Source organism: Thermobia domestica, chromosome 8, assembly GCF_964235325.1.
Source record: "Thermobia domestica chromosome 8, izTheDome1.hap1.1, whole genome shotgun sequence".
Lineage (NCBI taxonomy): Eukaryota > Metazoa > Arthropoda > Insecta > Zygentoma > Lepismatidae > Thermobia > Thermobia domestica.
Genome location: NC_137461.1, coordinates 191677152 through 191694489, shown reverse-complemented (window position 1 = coordinate 191694489; position 17338 = coordinate 191677152). Strand labels below are relative to the sequence as shown.

Sequence of the window (17338 nt, the reverse complement as noted above, 5' to 3'; positions counted from 1 at the left end):
AAAAACGTTATATTGATAAACGGAGGAAACAACCGATTTTTAACAAACCAACTCCTCTATAAGTGCGAATTCAATTATACACAAAGAGTACAAAATAAATAAATAAATGCACGACTGGACCAGGACTCGATCGCGGCATCTTCGGCGTACTGTGCCAATGTATTAACTACTACGCTATCCAGCCTCTCTAAACAGCTGTACATTCCCCCACGCTTGAAGTATGTGTTCATTTAATCAAACCACGTGGTTTGTACAGTCAACCACAGAAGTAATTGCACCCTTGATTGCTGTAACTCCATTAGGTCTGATCCACTACTTTTGGTGGTATGGCAAACGCCTGGACAGATCTAACCCAACTTACACATAACATTTCAAGCCAGCGACAACAATTGGTAAGCCTGTAGAGCACTGATACAGGCTTTTGTTGTGAAGTTGGTGCACGAAAAAAAAATCTCCAATTTAAGATCAATCTCTATTGTTTCGATGAGTGGCATATATCAAAGATCGCAATGTTTATACATTATAAACACTCGTTGTGTTTACAATGTATTATCGTACTGAAATATTGCATATAAGAAGAATAAAAAAATACTACTGATCATATGTGAGTTAGAAAATAGTTGAAGTAAATTGAAAATACCAAATCTGGAACAATTGAAGGAAACATACTTCTTACATCTCTGTCTCCATGTATGGTCCTACTTCAATTCCCTGTCATTCCAAAACAGATAGCTAATGAAAAACCTTTCATGACGAGCCACTAAAGTCCTATGAAGAGACACCATTAATTGAGTTAATTAATTTTCTTCATCGACTTTTGTTGTTTATAGGTAATTGTTATTACTTTATTATTATTAACGATGACTCCAAACCCATTTACAGATTCAACTTGTATCAGTTATTATTTCAATTGTTTGCCGCAAACTCGGTCGTATCTGACTCTAAACAAAACTCAGTGTGGAACAAAGAACCACTTTACACAAAGCCGATTTAAGGTAGTGTAAAAAAAATAGTCGAATAGTTTGGGCGAGTAGATTGTTAATCACGTTTAAAATCTTTGAAAAGGTAAAGTAGTTCTTGTTTCTTATTGTGCTCTTATCCTAAAAAAAGGAGACTGGAGGTATTTCCCTCAATAATCCATCATCAACTCCTTTATTTTGAAACTCGATTAGGAAACATTATACGTTATTATCTTCTCGAGTGCTAGTGACCATAGTTCGATTCTCGGTAGGAGCTCATGTAGTTCGAGTCTCACGTTGAATTGTGAATCCACGTTTCATATAAGCTTCTGCTAAATGGAACTCTTAACTCTAATTAACCAAATATTATTCTCTGAGCAATGACGATAGTAGAGAGAGCAAGAGGACGCCCCCTTCCCAACTGCCCTCCGTAGTGTAGGTGAAGCAATATAAAACTATTACTTTCAGTATACAAAAAAATTGCTTCCCCACAAAACATGTCTCTGCCCCTCCACTAGCATCCCTAGTAATTAAAGCTGGTGTTGGCACTGCCTCTGATTCGTAATATAAAATCATTCCGCAAGATTTTCTTAAGAAAAATTCTTTCTTTTGATGTTACACATTTTGAAATGGATACATCATAATTTTGTTGAAATGAATGAAGAAATATTTACGTTGCTCTTATTATAATTTGTGTATAATGCCAAGTTTTCGCTAGAGAAATGATACTTAACTCAAATTAAAACTCGAGTCTTGTTTCTTTTGCACATTTAAGTAGCCCCTTTTTATAAAAATAGTGCTGGAAAGGAACATTAAATTCCAATTAATTGATCAATTAATCAATGTAACACAGTAACAAATATGATACAGTGTGTTGTATAAAAATGAGAGTAATATCGAGTATATGTGATTTGGAAATATCAGATTGTCTAAAAAGTATTGAGTATTTGGAGGTCAAAATTGATAAGACATTTATTGTCATTTGGAAATAACATTATGAAACCACATATACATTATTCTATTCGACAACCTTCTGTCTTTGTTCCAGCAACATCATAATTGTGTTGTTATAGAACTTCTGTTGTTTTTCTGGTGAAAAAACAATGACACGGGTTTTACCGGCTACGTTTTAAACTAACTTAGCACCATTCATCAGATCAAGAGAGATTTAAGAGAGATCGAAAAAAAAGTTCTGACAGTGGCAAGTTTGGGGTATAGGGTGGACGTATTAAAATCTAGTAAAGTTCTAGGAAGAAATAGTTGGGGTAGTGTAAGGAATAGTGAAGCGGTTTGGGCGGGTGGCTTGTTAGCTATATGTTCCTGTGTTCTAATCGTGAAGAAAGTCAAATTTTTTGTTTATGAATTTTTATTCCGTGCTCCTAACCTAATCGGAGATGAGAACATTTCTTTCAATAATCACTAAACACTTATCAACTCTTTTATTTTCAAATTCGACTAGGAAACAATAGTATATGAATTATAAGTTACATGTTACAACTGAAAACAGCGTATAAAATATCTTCAATATTTTATTATTTTCTCCTTGAGTGCGAGAGACCAGGGTTCCATTCTCAATAGATCATGTGATTCGGATCCTACGTTGAGTTGTGGGGTCCACATTTAATATGGTAGGCTCGTTCCTAAAATTAATCAACTATTATTCTCTTATTCATAACATAAAATCTTTCCGCAAGGTTTTCTTAAATAGAATATTTCATTTGTTTCTTGTTATAAATTTTGAAATGGTAAAATCAAATGAAAATGAATGAAGAAATATCTTCATTGTACTCATTACAATACTATCCTGTAGGTGTAGTCGGTAGTATTACAAGCCAAAAACCAAATAAGGTTTTTACCTCGGATCGAGTCCCATTCAATTACTTACACTTTTACTTATTTATTTATTCTTTTTATAAAATAGTAGAACATGTGTATCGCTTTAAAATTATAAGGAACTGAAACAATGTAAACGGAAGATAATGTAATTTAATTTTCTTCTTAAATGTTACAAGTTAGATATTGTAAAACACTATAGTTATGGATTTGTTCATCAATGAGTAGTGCCATTTCGTCTTTAGAATGAAGATAAAATTTACGATGAGCTATCACGGTCTGAGAATGGAAATCAAGAATGAACCGACGCTTCAACAATATGATTTTAACATTTTATTGAAGTAGCTTAAAAAAAAAAAAAAAAAAAATGACGTTTACATTGCTTTACAGTTTACAAATTGCCATTCCAACGAACAGTGGTAATTCCAACAAAACACAGTTTAGCATTATGATAAGAGATGCAATAGAGTTGTCAGTAACGCATCTGCCTAGCAACTGGATGACCTGGATTCGAATCTAGGTATGAATGAGAACTTTTATACTTCTATTATCATTCCAATGCGGCTCTGATGTTCACTCAGCTGCTTTAAAATGAATACCTTTGACAATCTAGGGAAATAAAGATGCAGGAGAAAAGTGTTGACAATGTAAGTTTCGAAAAACAGAGCGCACAAGTTGCACAAAAAAAGGGGAGAAACGAGATAGATGGAATTAAATAAAAATGCTGTTGTGAGAGTCGGTTACTCATGAAATACAAAATACATAGACGTTCAATTGTTCGCCTACTCAAACAACCTTTGCACAGGGTGTTCAGCGCTTTACATAAAATTAAAAACTAAAATTAAGGGCTTATTAAACGTTTGAGAAGGTTTCTGAGATACATCTATTGCTCGTTTAAACTTTTAAGCCCTTCTTTTGTGGATCCACAGCTGAAGCTTTCCTGCTAATCTGTATTTTAATATGTTTCAATAGTTTCAATACTGAAAGTTCAGCTGAAAGATATTTGATCACAATGAAAGAGTAATATGCTTCTTTTACAGGGAATCAGACATCCCAGCAGGACACTGAAAAAATATAGGACACTTTGGTTTATACAATAGAATATTATGCTCTGAATCACAGGGGAAAAAAAAAAATACAAATGCATTGTAAGAAAAGGCCACCCTTCACCGCAATGGACATCAGGAAACAAGATTTAGGGTAATACAGAATAAGAGTATATATAACCTTTTAAACTTCTAGCTCTGCAAATTATATATACACTTCTAACAACTGTTAAGTAACATAAATTTCAGGACATTTCCAGTATTTCATTTCTCTGCTTTCCATGACCTTTCCAGGACGTTTCCATGACACACTTTGATTTCCAGGTTTTCCAGGACACATGTGAATCCTGCATATTATGTACAGCAATTTTGGAAGGCGTTGGGATAAGTTGGTGAATACCAACACACCTTAACCTAGCCAATACTGCTATACACACTACTGAAAGAAAATGCTAACACAGCTTGCATTATAAGAAACTGGGCCATTGCAAGGTTCCTCGGCTAAGCTTCATTGAGAAAGAATAAGCACATAAACAAATAAAGACTGAACATGGAAAGATAGGAAAAATCAAATTAAAAACAATAATGGCGAGGATTAGTGACTATCCCCCAGAAAAAAAAAAAAAAAAACCGCTAAGACACGTTTAGCATATTGCTAATATGTAGCAATTTAGATCATCACTGGAACTGCCCGTGGCTTGTACTTTTAATCACTAAAAATATAGGAAATAAAGGACAAGATTAAAATATAGGACAAATACACACAAATTTTCAAAATATACGAAAAAATAAGAAAATACAACAGCTGGGAGCCCTGGGGAATTCACTGGTATCACAAGCTCCTTAGATGTAGCTCACGTCCCGTTTTACAATAATGTTCGATTTATATTTGTATTTATTAAACTATAAAAAATTCTAGTAAAACTGGTCCATTGATATAGACTAAATAATAATTTAGTGCGAAAATGGGTTCGTTCATTAATCTTGGAACTGAGTTTACAACATTGAATGTTAAAAATATCAGGTAATCTAAAAAACTGCACTACATGATGTTAATCAATCAAATTTCACAATACGAGTCGCAGCAGCCACTTGACAGCCAAATCTAGTAGATATGCAAAACGTGTAGAAATTCTTATAATTAGACGTAAAGTATTGCACCGTGAAGATTTGCGAACTTTCCACAAAAACTGTGCTGCATTTTACAAGAAATTTCTGCTGTTATGGGACATATATATTATCAAAACATAACACACAGAAAATGGTTCAGTTGCTTTCCTTCTTGAAATTTCGATTTAAAATGCTTCTCGAAGTGAGCGACGAATCACAGAAAAGTGGTTGATATTCTGAAAAAAGTCGAGCAAGACTGGTGTGTAGGCAAATGACTGCCAAACAGTATACATAATTTGGAGAACACTGGCCACAAAAAGAAGTTTGATATTTGGGTGCCCATGATCCGATCAGAAACATTTATTCAATTGAATTTCGAACTACGAATCTCTACTAAAGCGCACCAACTCGAGCCATATCTGAAGTGGTTTCTCAGAAGTTAGAAAAAACTTCACAGTCTGTGCCACAGACCACACTGACGCCTAGGAAAGTTATGCTGTACATTGGTGGAACTGAAAGGGTGTTGTGCATCATGAGCTGCTGCCGAGGCAGAATGACAGGTCAATCCTGTACTGTGGACAACTAGCATCAGTGCGCATAGCAATTCCAAAGAAATGGTCGGAACTGGTGACTAGAAAGCGTGTTATATACCATTCTGACCATACCAGATCGCTTACATTTTTAACAACCCGTCAGAGGTTGCAAGAACTTGGATGGAAGGTTTTAATTCATCCACCGTATAACCCGCACCGTTAGACTATCGTTTTTCTCGGTCTCAGCAGAATTTCCTGAATGGTGTTTAGGTAGTTTGGAACGAAGCCGGTAAAAATCATGTCACTTTTTTTTTTTTTAAACCAAAAACAACAGAAATTGTATAGTGAGGAGATTATAGTGTTGCCGGAAACAATGACTGAAGATTATCGAACAGAATGACGCATATGTGTTTTCATAATGTTATTTTCAAATAACAATACATGTCTTCTCAATTTTGACCTCCGAAACCTCAATACTTTTTAGACAATCTGATATTACCAAATCCTAACTTAAGTATACTCGATATCACTTTTATTTTTTCTACAACGCACGGTATTAAATTTGTTAGTGTATGTTATATTGATTAATTGATTAAATTATTCAGATTTAATATCCCTTTCTAGCACTATTTTATATAACACGGAACTTTAAAGAGCAACACGAAACAGTACTCGAGTTTTAAGTCGAGTTTAGCAAGTTTTGCCTAGCGGAAATGGTATTACACACAATAATTATAATAGGAATAACGTAAATATTTCTTCATTCATTTCCACAAAAGTTAAACTTTTTACCATTTCAAATTATATAACAAGAAACAAATGAACTATTTCTTAAGAAAACCTTGAGCAATGATTTTATGTTATTACTTAGAGACAGTGACGACGCCAGCTTTAATTCTTTGGAGAGGCAAACGGGAAGAGGGGCAGTCTTCTTGGGGAGAGCATTTTACTTTATATATATATATATATATATATATATATATATATATATATATATATATATATATCTGCTGAAAGTAATAGTTTTATATTACTTGACCTACATTACGATACAACATGTCTGGAGCCAGACAGGAGGGAGGCTGTCTCTTGCCCCCTCCAGCGTCATCAGTGTTAAGAGAATTATAGTTGGTTAATTAGTTTAGCGTCCCTTCTAGTAACGAGCCTATGTGAGATGTGGTCCCAAAATTTAACTTGAGATCCGAACCATATGAGCTCCTACCGACAATCGAAGTATGGTCTCTTGGACTCTAGTTAATTTATGTCGTTTTCACCTACAGCATATTACATTTACAATTCGTATAATATTGTTTCCTAATCTAATTTGGAAATGAAAGAGTTGATAAAGGGTTATTGAAATAAATGATTTCAATTTCCGGGTTACGTTATGAGCACACAATAAAAAACAAGAACCTGACCTCCTCCAGGATTTGAACATACCATTAACTTGCTACTCGCTCAAATCGCTCGATTATTTTTTGTGCTACCTTCAATTGGTTTTGTGTAAAGTGGTTCTTTATTTTACACTAGATTTTGTTTATAATTAGATACGACTGAGTTTGCAGCAAATAATTTGAAGTTATATCTTGCAATGTGAACATATTTTTCGCACAAGTCACTATTTATTTTACGGCACAATAACTGAAACAGGTTGAATCTGTGAAATGATGGGAGTTTGGAGTGATCGTTAATAAGAAGGCAATAACCATTACTTGAACAATAAAATTCGTTGAAGAAAATTAATTAACTTCAACAATGATCTCTTCATAGGGCCTTCCTGATTCCTCGAGACTTACATTAAAGAATTTTTTATTAGTTAACAGTTTTTGTGGAACCTCAAGGCACTGATTAGTAAAGGTAAGTGGTTACTGTATTGAATTTTCACGCAGTAGATCGGGTTCGAATACCCTCAGGACCAAACTTTGTGCATGTTTCAATTATACTTTTAATCCATACTCAGTGTGATAACCAAGATGATCATCTGTGGAGAAGGGAAGAGAAACTGAAATGACGAGGAATTGGAGTAGGACCATGAATGGAGACAAAGATGTAAAAAATATATTAACTTCGATTATTCTAGATTGGATATTTTCAGCTCACTTCTCCGTTTTCTAACTCGTGTATAAGTAGTATCTCTTCATTTTTCTCATATACAGTATTCCAGTATGTAGTGTGATAATACATTATAAACACAGCGAGTTATGATCTTTGATATATGGCACTCATTAGAGAACATACTTGAAATGATAGAGACTGATCTTAAATTAGATAAATTTTTACTTTCTTCGTGTATCGACTGCACAGCAAAAAGTGTTTCAGTGCTATATAGGCTCACCAACTGTCGTCGCAGGCTTGAAATGTTACGTGCAAGTTGGGTTGGAAGTGGACCCGACCTAAGGGAGTTACAGCAGTCAGGCTTCCAATTAATTCTGTGGCTGTCGGTATAATTTCTGTTACGCTTAGACAATTCGATGTTCACATCTAGAACACCTCTGACGTTTGTATTAGACATTATATTGATAAATGGACGTAATATCCGCTTTTTAACACAGCAATTCCTCTATAGATGCAAATTTAGTGACAAACAATGAAAAATGTACAACTGGACCGTTAATCAAGCTGAGGATCTTCGGCGTACCATGCCGATGGGTCAATCACTATGCTACACAGTCCACTCCATGAATACCCATACAATCCTTCAGTCTTGAAGTCAGTGTTCATTCAATCGGACTAAATGGTAGCATAGAGTATGGTCTAACACACCAGCACGGTACTCCGAAGATCCCGAGTTCAAATTCTGATACAGGCGTACATTTTTCACTTTTTGTGCATCATTGAATTCGCACCTATTAGAGGAACTGGTGTGTTAAAATCGGATATTTCCTCCACTTATCAGTATAATGTATAATACAACCGTCAGAGGTGTTCTGTATGTGGATACTTAATTATCCAGGCACAACAGTAGTTGTAGTCTGATTGAATGAACACCGACTTCACGAGTGAGGGAACATACGACTATTCATGGAGCGGACTGGGTAGCGTAGTGGTTAACACAACGGTAACGTACGCTGAAGATCACCGGTTCGAGTTCCGGTCCAATCGTGCATTTTTTCACTCTTTGTGTACGGTATTGATAAATAAATCAATACTAAATAAAGTTTGTTGCATTTCCTAATCCATGGTCAGGTTTAATTTTAATATACAATGAAAACATTTTTTTCTTTCTATACTATATGAATTAGTTTAAAGGGTAATTCTGACTCCCTAAATTCAAGATTCGAATTAGTTGTGGTTTGGTAAGCCTAAATTCGCAATTTTGATAATTTGCATCTCTAATATGCTTCGTTATTCTCATTTCTAAGTTTCAGTTATACGAGTACAGTTACCACTACATTAACATATAACCCGATAAATTTCAGCGTGGACCAAATCATTAAAGAACTATTTTCTTAAATTCTATAAAAGATGTCTTAATATTTCGACACCTGACAGCCACCAGCTTCAGTTGGAATAGAGCCCCACAGGCAATGGTACGAATTCAGATCTCCAACAGTCAATACAAGTGGCTTAAATTGGTTGTAAAGTTGAATCAGTTCAACCGCTGAAAAGTCCTCAGCACGAGGAATATACAATGAACAGACAGTAAGTGGGAGAGGGAAGAAAGTTCGCACCGTAAATACGTGCAACCGTGAGTGTACGTTAATAAACCAGGAATGAAAATCATTGAGCAGGGCGATGACAACGTCACCAGCGGTGCGACTATCAGAGTGTTCATATCACATCTATATATCGTGTCAAATATTAGCACTGTTTCAATTGTGCAGGTCGAAAATGAATTTCTTGCAAACGGCCAACAGCCGGTCAGTCGTCAGAAATAAGCTATTTTCATTATTCAAGATGACTACTGAAGACGTGAAGACTCCATTGAAGAAGCGTCATAGTTGGAGAAATTAAAGTTTGAAATATATTTCATTTCGTGAGCCAATCACCATCCACTCATTATCCATTAGTTCGTCTTCTGCCATACCCGATTTGAATGAAATTGAAGGTGACCATCGTACTAATGGAGATTTTGATTTTCCTGAGACAGGAGAGGGTCGTTAAGGCGATGACGAATATGCTGGCTTAGTTTCATTCCAGCAATGCATGGCGAGTGGCAGTGGGGTGGTGTCAGTTTTATTAAACGACCGTTACGAGCAACACATGGAATCTTGGTCGTGGACTGGACTGGGGTTTTGCATTCTATACTCTTACATCCTGTACATTGTTTGGATGGGAACGTCACTTGCTGGATGGAAACATACCTTGTCCTGAAAGGCTGGACAGTTCTGCACCAAGCAGAACGATCACCCTTACAGTTAACACAGGAGAGCCTAGTCGCCGTACAGTGTTCTGCAACAAGACTTCCTTTGCTACAAATTGTACAAACTTCAGCTGTAGCATTACAGGGCATGCTAGTGTGTTCAAAATGTTAGCACTTAAAGTAACGAAGTGGACAAGGTATGTACGGGCCCATTTTTATGATATATCCAGCTTTATTGAATTGCGGAAGAGTTGGCAGACTGAAAGTGAGAATCAAGAACTGTGTTGGAAATAGTTCACTTGAAATTTTCTTTTTCACTCGTGCTACTTCAACTACATGTTAGTCTGCTCACTCAGATTTAAACTCGTAATTTTTTGCGTTCAAGAGATCCCAATATGATGTTAATCCGCGGCTAACATCTAATAGTCTAAGAGGCTCTACTGAAACGTGAAGTGCTCAATCTTTCTAACTTGAATAGCTTCTCTGTTTGCTTCTCATCTTTCGTTTTCACCAACAACGTACAATTTCGTAATCTTTTAATGTTCTTAACTTGTCTGGAACTATATGTAATAACTTTGGTTATAACAAAAAGAGAAAGGCCCTTAATACCACTCGGACAGTTAGATTCAGAACTTGTACTTCTCTCATTTTTTGATTTTTTTTACAAGACATCGGACTATAGGAGTCACGATACTTGTCTTTTCCACATTATCTACACAAGATATTGTTTCGGTCTCATTCACAGAAAAATTGGACTTATTTGGAAAGGGTAAGAACGGACCCGAAGTTACAGATTTTTTACATGTGAGTTTCTTTTAATTTTATTTTTTAACATTTAGAAATGAAAACTGCACGTGGTGGCCGCAACACCACATTGAAGCGTTCACTACTCCCCTGTAGCAATCCCGTAGGCAAACCCTCACCGAGGCATGAGCGTGAAGTCAACGAGGTCAAGAATGAGAGATGCACCAAACCTTTATCCCAGTCGACAAAACATATACTCTTGTCCCGAAATAATAATTAAAATAATCAGGACTTGAAAAATCCACTCGCCTACTTGCCAGTGGCGAATATTTTTTTACATTTGGCGAATAAAGTTCGATAATTCAAAACGTGAATTCAAGAATAAATAGCAGGTAACTCTTTTTTTATTTGTAAGAGTCATAACAAGATAAAAAGATAAAAATGTACTGATATGTTTACTGTGTCACAAAGTGATTTTTGTTTATTTGTATAAACACTGTGACTGCAAAATGGTCTGGCTAGTACATTTTTTGACTGGCGAGTACTTGCAAGCAAGATTTTTCAAGCCCTGGTAATAATATAATACTCGATAGAAAAATAAAATAAAAATTAAGTACAACACTTACAAACACAAAAAAGTAACAAATAAAATGGTGAGGATTAAATATACAAAAATACATCTTCATGCTTTTCTTTATTTTGAAAAGATTTTAATACAAAGAAGTAAACACTGAATTCACAGAAAAGCTAGGAGAGAACAGTGCACATCTACCTCTGGTAGATAAAGATGTCGACCTTCTATCAAGTCTCCCACCAATCACCAGCAAGTTCAGGGGCGGTGTTTGAAACTGACAGGTAAATCAAAGAACATGCAGATAAAGGGTCATCAGATAAATAAAGCTACCCTCTCAGCCCCACCCCCTTCCTAATATTGACGGCCCGCTGCACAAACGGGGATATGTGGTTTTGTTTAACCATGCATACCAGATGATTATGTTTTATGTCTTCTCTTGGTTATTTACGATACATACGAAATGTTTGTGCTATTTTAATCAGTGGTCAGTGATGACACTAGGAAATGTACAGATAGTTGTATGTCCCTTGTGATGTGATTCGTTTTCTATATGACTGTGGATTGTGAAATAGTGTTAGCAGAACATTTCTAAAATGTATTTTTGTCTTTTCTTTTTTAATTTAACACACTATGATTAAGCTTCAAGGCTAAGAGAGGCTGTGATGATAATGAAAGTGGGAGGAAACGAGAGAACCTCAAGGAAACCCAGTCACATGGTGTTTCTCCACCACAAAGCATACTTGGCGGAACCTAATATCAAACTATGAGCCCATCGTGCAGAGGTGAGCCCACCGCGACTCTCGTGAGTTTTAAGTTCTGATTATGTATTTTATTTAATAACACGCATCTTTGGAAATGAGTTATTTAATAATAATACTTGCACTTGTAAACTGAAAATGTTGAAAGTTAAAATTAAAAAAAAAAAAGAGAAAAAAATCACGTTATGATCTGTTAGAATTTTCTGCATTATTCGCTTACTCTGTGAGTTTGAATTACAATGATCTCGAATTATATTCCTTTTTAAACCTAGTTATTGATAATGACGTTAGAGCAATAAGTTTGCTCTTACTCGTTGGTCTAAGCATTGCGTATTATTTTCAAATTATTTGTTTGTTGCAGGGAATTAACATAGAATAGACAAGAAAGGTGCAAGGATCTCTACTTCTGACCATGCTATGATTGCAGAGCTGATTGAAGTGCGGCAGAAGCAACTAATAACTCATAAATGGGAGTGGAACGAAAGAAAAAGAAACACGCGAAAATGAGTAGTCACGAAATTTCTCGCGAATCTACTGCGCATGGATTAGGTTATTCACTCGAAGAGCCAAACGAGTTCTGAAACAATCCTACTGTCGGGAATCAAGTATGATATGGTTCAGCCCAACGGCTTACAAAGAAGCTATAGGATGACAACGACAAATCACAGCTTATCCATACACTGACGGAAGACTATGGCGACATCAGGATGTAGATCGCTAAATCAAGTTTACATGCATCGAATCTTGAAGATTCTGTGGTCAAGAGAAGCCGTATTGAACACGGAAAAATTGCAAGAAAGGAAATTTGAAAAAAAAAAAAAAAAAAAAGCCTAACCATTATACATGCCCTACGGTCAGGGTTTGAAAAAACCCGGGTATTTTTGAAAAACTCCAACCCACCTGGGCCCATATGGGTTTTTTCGGGTATTTTCGGGTTTAATTGGGTTTTTTCGAAATATTTCAATGTCTTTGGGGTAAAAGTGTTAAAATTTTATTTGTATTTCAAGAATGTCATTATCGCAACTTGCAACAATATTCTGTTCACTACTGTTTTGAAAAACTGGACGCCATTTTGAAATTTTACATTGAATCGCCGAGAAAATCTACACGGCAAATTTAGAACGTCTTGCTTCTATACTCAAAATTTAAACTTAAAAGTCCGAAAATTGCATCCTGTAGCGTAGATACCCTCTAGCCGAAAAATGGCCGCCATTTTGAAATTTTACGTTGGATGGCCGCCAAAATATATATACAGCTAATTTAGAGTGTCTCGTGCTTCTACTCTGAAAATATTGCGCCTTGTAGTGTGGATACCCGCTATTTTGAAAACAAAATTGTCGACATTTTTGAAATTTTACATTGGTATACCGCCAAAATCTATACAGGAAATTTAATGTGTCTCGTGCTTGTACCCTGAAAATTTAAGACCGAAAGTTGTACCCTGTAATGTGTGTGTGGTACAGGCAGACAAACGAACAAGTGTAGATCAAGTCATCCCAGGAGCCTTATTAACGTTCGCCAAATATGAATATCAAATATATTAAAACAAAGATATCATTCATGGCAAATATTTTACGGCGTAAAATAAATGGTTTTGTTTTTGAAGTTCACTTTCGATACTTTGCGCGTTCAATTACGGGAATTTCCCTAGTACTAGCAAGACGGTTCTTTCCTGAAAATAAATTTAAAACAATTAACACAGAGATAATTCACATTTTATAAAGTAAGTGTTTCAAACTGCCTTAAATGAAATTAAATATCTTCCAGCTTAAAATAAATAGTTTTATTGTTGAAGTATTCAGTTCCGATGCTTTGTGCATTCAGTTGCGGGAATTTCCCGAGCACTTCTTTCACGACGTGTTTTCCCCGAAAATGTAGCTTTCTTTACTGTACATCGACACTTCCACTAGTTCGGAAGTTTGAATTCAGCACTTGAAATAGTAGGGCTACATTGTCTTCGGAACTCCGAGCATTAAGCTTCATAAATCTAACAAGAATTTTTTACGCTATTGCTGGTGTTGATTCTACAGAATGCTTATTTGAAGAGTAGCAAGTAATGACGGAACTACACTACTGTTGCTGGAAAACAAAATTTTACGTACGAATACTTGTGTTACCATCAAATGTATGAAATAATACAAATGTATTTGCATATTTACTGCTGGTACAGGCACCTTTGGCCTTAAACTTGTCAAATGTATGGGGGATAAGATCATCCGGCGTCGCCGAGTTGGCGAGCACACTATTCACGGAAAGTATTTTCTAAAATATAAAATTGCATATTTTACTTCAAGTAGGCTACAAACACAATCCATACATTAATTTGTTCTGTAATTATCTCAAGCTAAAGTAAGATTTTTTAATCCGTTCAATGCATTCAGAACTTTATATAAGTATAACGTTGAATGTTTTTGTATACTTTAACATGAAAGCATCTAATTCGCCTAGTGATGAGCGCAAAAGTCTTGGTCTTGCAGTTTTTGCAAGAGTCTTGCATGCAAGACCAAGACCAAGACCAGGAATCCTGATGTAAGACCAAGACCATACCTGCAAGACTAAGACTCTTACGCAAGAGTCTTGCACAAGTACTGATACTACTTACTTTTTAGATAGATGTAAAACGGAAGGTAAAAAATTATTCCTTGAATTTTTTGGCTTCAGTAAAAATTTTGCTAGAGTGAATGTGTTCCCACTAGCAATGCTATCCATGTGAGTAGAGCTGCCCCTGTAGTATATAGGTCCGGTATGTTTTTTTCTGAATTGGTTGTTCCCGTTTTCTGTAGTTATTACTCGTTATCAAACTACACAGGTGTCATTCTAATCAAAGCTTGTTGCACACAAAGAAATATATCGTTGGTGCTCAATTACGATGCATTCCTGCGTTTAGAAGATGACCGGGAGCATAATATGAATTGTTACAACGTATAAGAACTTCAGTGTCTGATTTACTTTGGTCATCATTTGATTCATTTACGGCAGCCCATGATTGGATTTTGGGAAATCATACGAAGAATAGTTGTGTCCATAAGAAGCGGATAAGCAAAAAGTAAACTAAAACATTTTATGGCCGCAGCGGGTCAGTGGTAGAGCGTTTGCCTCTTGTGTACGGGGTCCCTTGTTCGATTCTATATTGCGCCATGTCAGCTTTTTGGTGGACAAACACCGTGCACGTGGGTTTTCTCGAGTTCTCCCGCTTCATCCTACTTTCTTCATTCCACCATTTTATTCATTTCTCATAATCACCGTCTCCTTTAGCCTCGGTGCAAAATCGTGGGACTTTAAACTAAACGGCGTGACAAACATCTTGGCATTTGAAGGCGGCACTCCAAGTTCCCTTTAAATGCTGCTAACAAATGAGAAGCCAGCGGTATTGCCACGTTTATTTCGTACACATCCACGTCTATCCTCTGCCACCTGATCGCGCTGTAGTTCGTCTCCTTAGCCATAGCTACACCTCTTATCAATCGGCAACGTCGAGTCAAAGCTTGCGTTTCATTCGTTTAGCTGAAATGCCAAGATGTTTGTCACAGGCTTTAGATATATTGTTTCATTTCAAAACACGTTCGTGGTGTTCCTCTTCCAAAACTATAGAGAAATGTAGTATTGAACATCAGTAATTCCGTACAACACAGGTGCCGACTACATGAGTATGGCCTTGGCTCCGAGGCTTAAGCATACGTAGGAAAATTTTAATGTGTGTTCATATCGAATTGTGCTTAATATCGAAATAACATTTTCATGACATTGACAAAAACTTAGCGCATGTGACCACAAGTTTGATTTCATGGTCGGATGCTTATACGTTGAATAATGGTTTATCAGTATAACGTTTAGTCTCCTTAGGTATACGGCACATCGAGGATTGAGCGATATAAATTATACAACAATAAATAACCCATGGTCACAAGTGAGAGTGATTTTGTACAACTACTTCAAATAACTTGGAGTTTGATGCCGTTATTTTGTATTTCTAATATAGGTCAAAAGTATTGATATAAATTGAGTTTACACAAAAGACAAGATAGTTGAGTCGTTTTCAGGTCTCACTCAAATTATTCTAAAATATTAAGACGTTTGATTAATAATCATTATTATTTTAATTTTCTCTCTCTCTCTTTTTTGGCCAATATTTCTAAAAAATATCATCATCATAGCTATTCTGCCATTATTGGCAGGTTACTTGCTGGAACTGAAAAGCTTCGATGTATGGTGGCATTAAACTAGTCTCTTCATCTTGACGGTAGCAATTTTCTGTTTTACTATCTTCCTCCAAATACAGTCTCCTTCACCTCTCCCTCTCTTTCCTTCCACCATACATTCTAGCACGTCTCCCATAATACAGTTCCTCCTCAGCAAATGTCCCAACCAGTTCCTTTTCCACCTCTTAATTACAACTAAAATCCTTCTTTTCTCTCCTACTTTTACTATTTCTAATACCTTCTCATTCGTTTTCCCTTCAACCCAGTTAATTCTCTCCTTTTTTCTTCATGTACATGTTTCAAAAGCCTCCATTTTTCTCACTTTTGCGTAATGTCCATATGTCTGCCCCATAGAGTACATATTAGAATCAATAAAACAATTAGAAATTTGTTCAATACAAAGATTAGCTAATCGTGGTTGAAAAGAAAATATCTGACTCCTTTAGAGTGTAAAAATAATTTTGCAATTCATGGTATTTCACTAATCTGTTCCGTCTTGATTCTCTTTTATGCGTCTCAGGGGTAGCCTCCCCAGTTTGGGAACCAGTTTGGAGTGTTTCATCTGTTAAAAAATATAAAAAGATTCGAAACATTGTGATTTGTCTTATAAGTAATGAAGCGTGGGCATCCATTGAAAAAAAGTAAAGGTCGTCGCCTATGTTGTACACTGTTATCATACTTACTAGAAGGTAAACTATATTATATTTAGAAACAAACGTTGTATTTCCGTTACTGTTTGCACATTATAGAATTTATTATCTCTTATATCCAGAGTATAATTTGCCTTTGAGAAGCATAAGATTTGTTAAAAGCAAGACTTGCAAGACCAAGACCAAGACTGGGTGTTCAAGACTAAGACCAAGACCACCCCGGTCTTGGTCTTGCATTTGCTCATCACTAAATTCACCCAAGGAAAGTCCAAGATCTGATAAAAATCAATTTCAATGTGATCCCCTTAGTTATACCCATAATATACTAGCAAAAAGGTCAAAAACCCAGATGGGTTTTAAAGTGGGATTTTTCAGGTGGGTCCAACCCGAAAAAACCCGGCGGGTTTTTTCGGGCTGGGCCCACTTGGGCAAACCCTGCCTACGGTATTTCGGAGAATGCAAATAGATTACCTTCGTAGAGCTCCGAAGGTGCAAGTTAAGAATGTGGTGTCATTGTTCGAAAAATTTACAGGTAACATCTGTTAATTCGCAACAGAATAGATTTTTAAGTAATTTATGTAGGCAGCAAATAAATAAATCATGTGTTAATGTCTGTGTTGTTGCCCCCT

The 17338-nt window shown here is 35.9% G+C and overlaps 1 protein-coding gene across 3 annotated transcripts in view; it reads right to left on the bottom strand.

Moving 5' to 3' along the window:
- Positions 1-17338, bottom strand: part of LOC145693392 (cilia- and flagella-associated protein 300-like) — a 109774-nt gene that overhangs the window by 85038 nt on the left and 7398 nt on the right. The gene's annotated exons all lie outside the window — the stretch shown is intronic.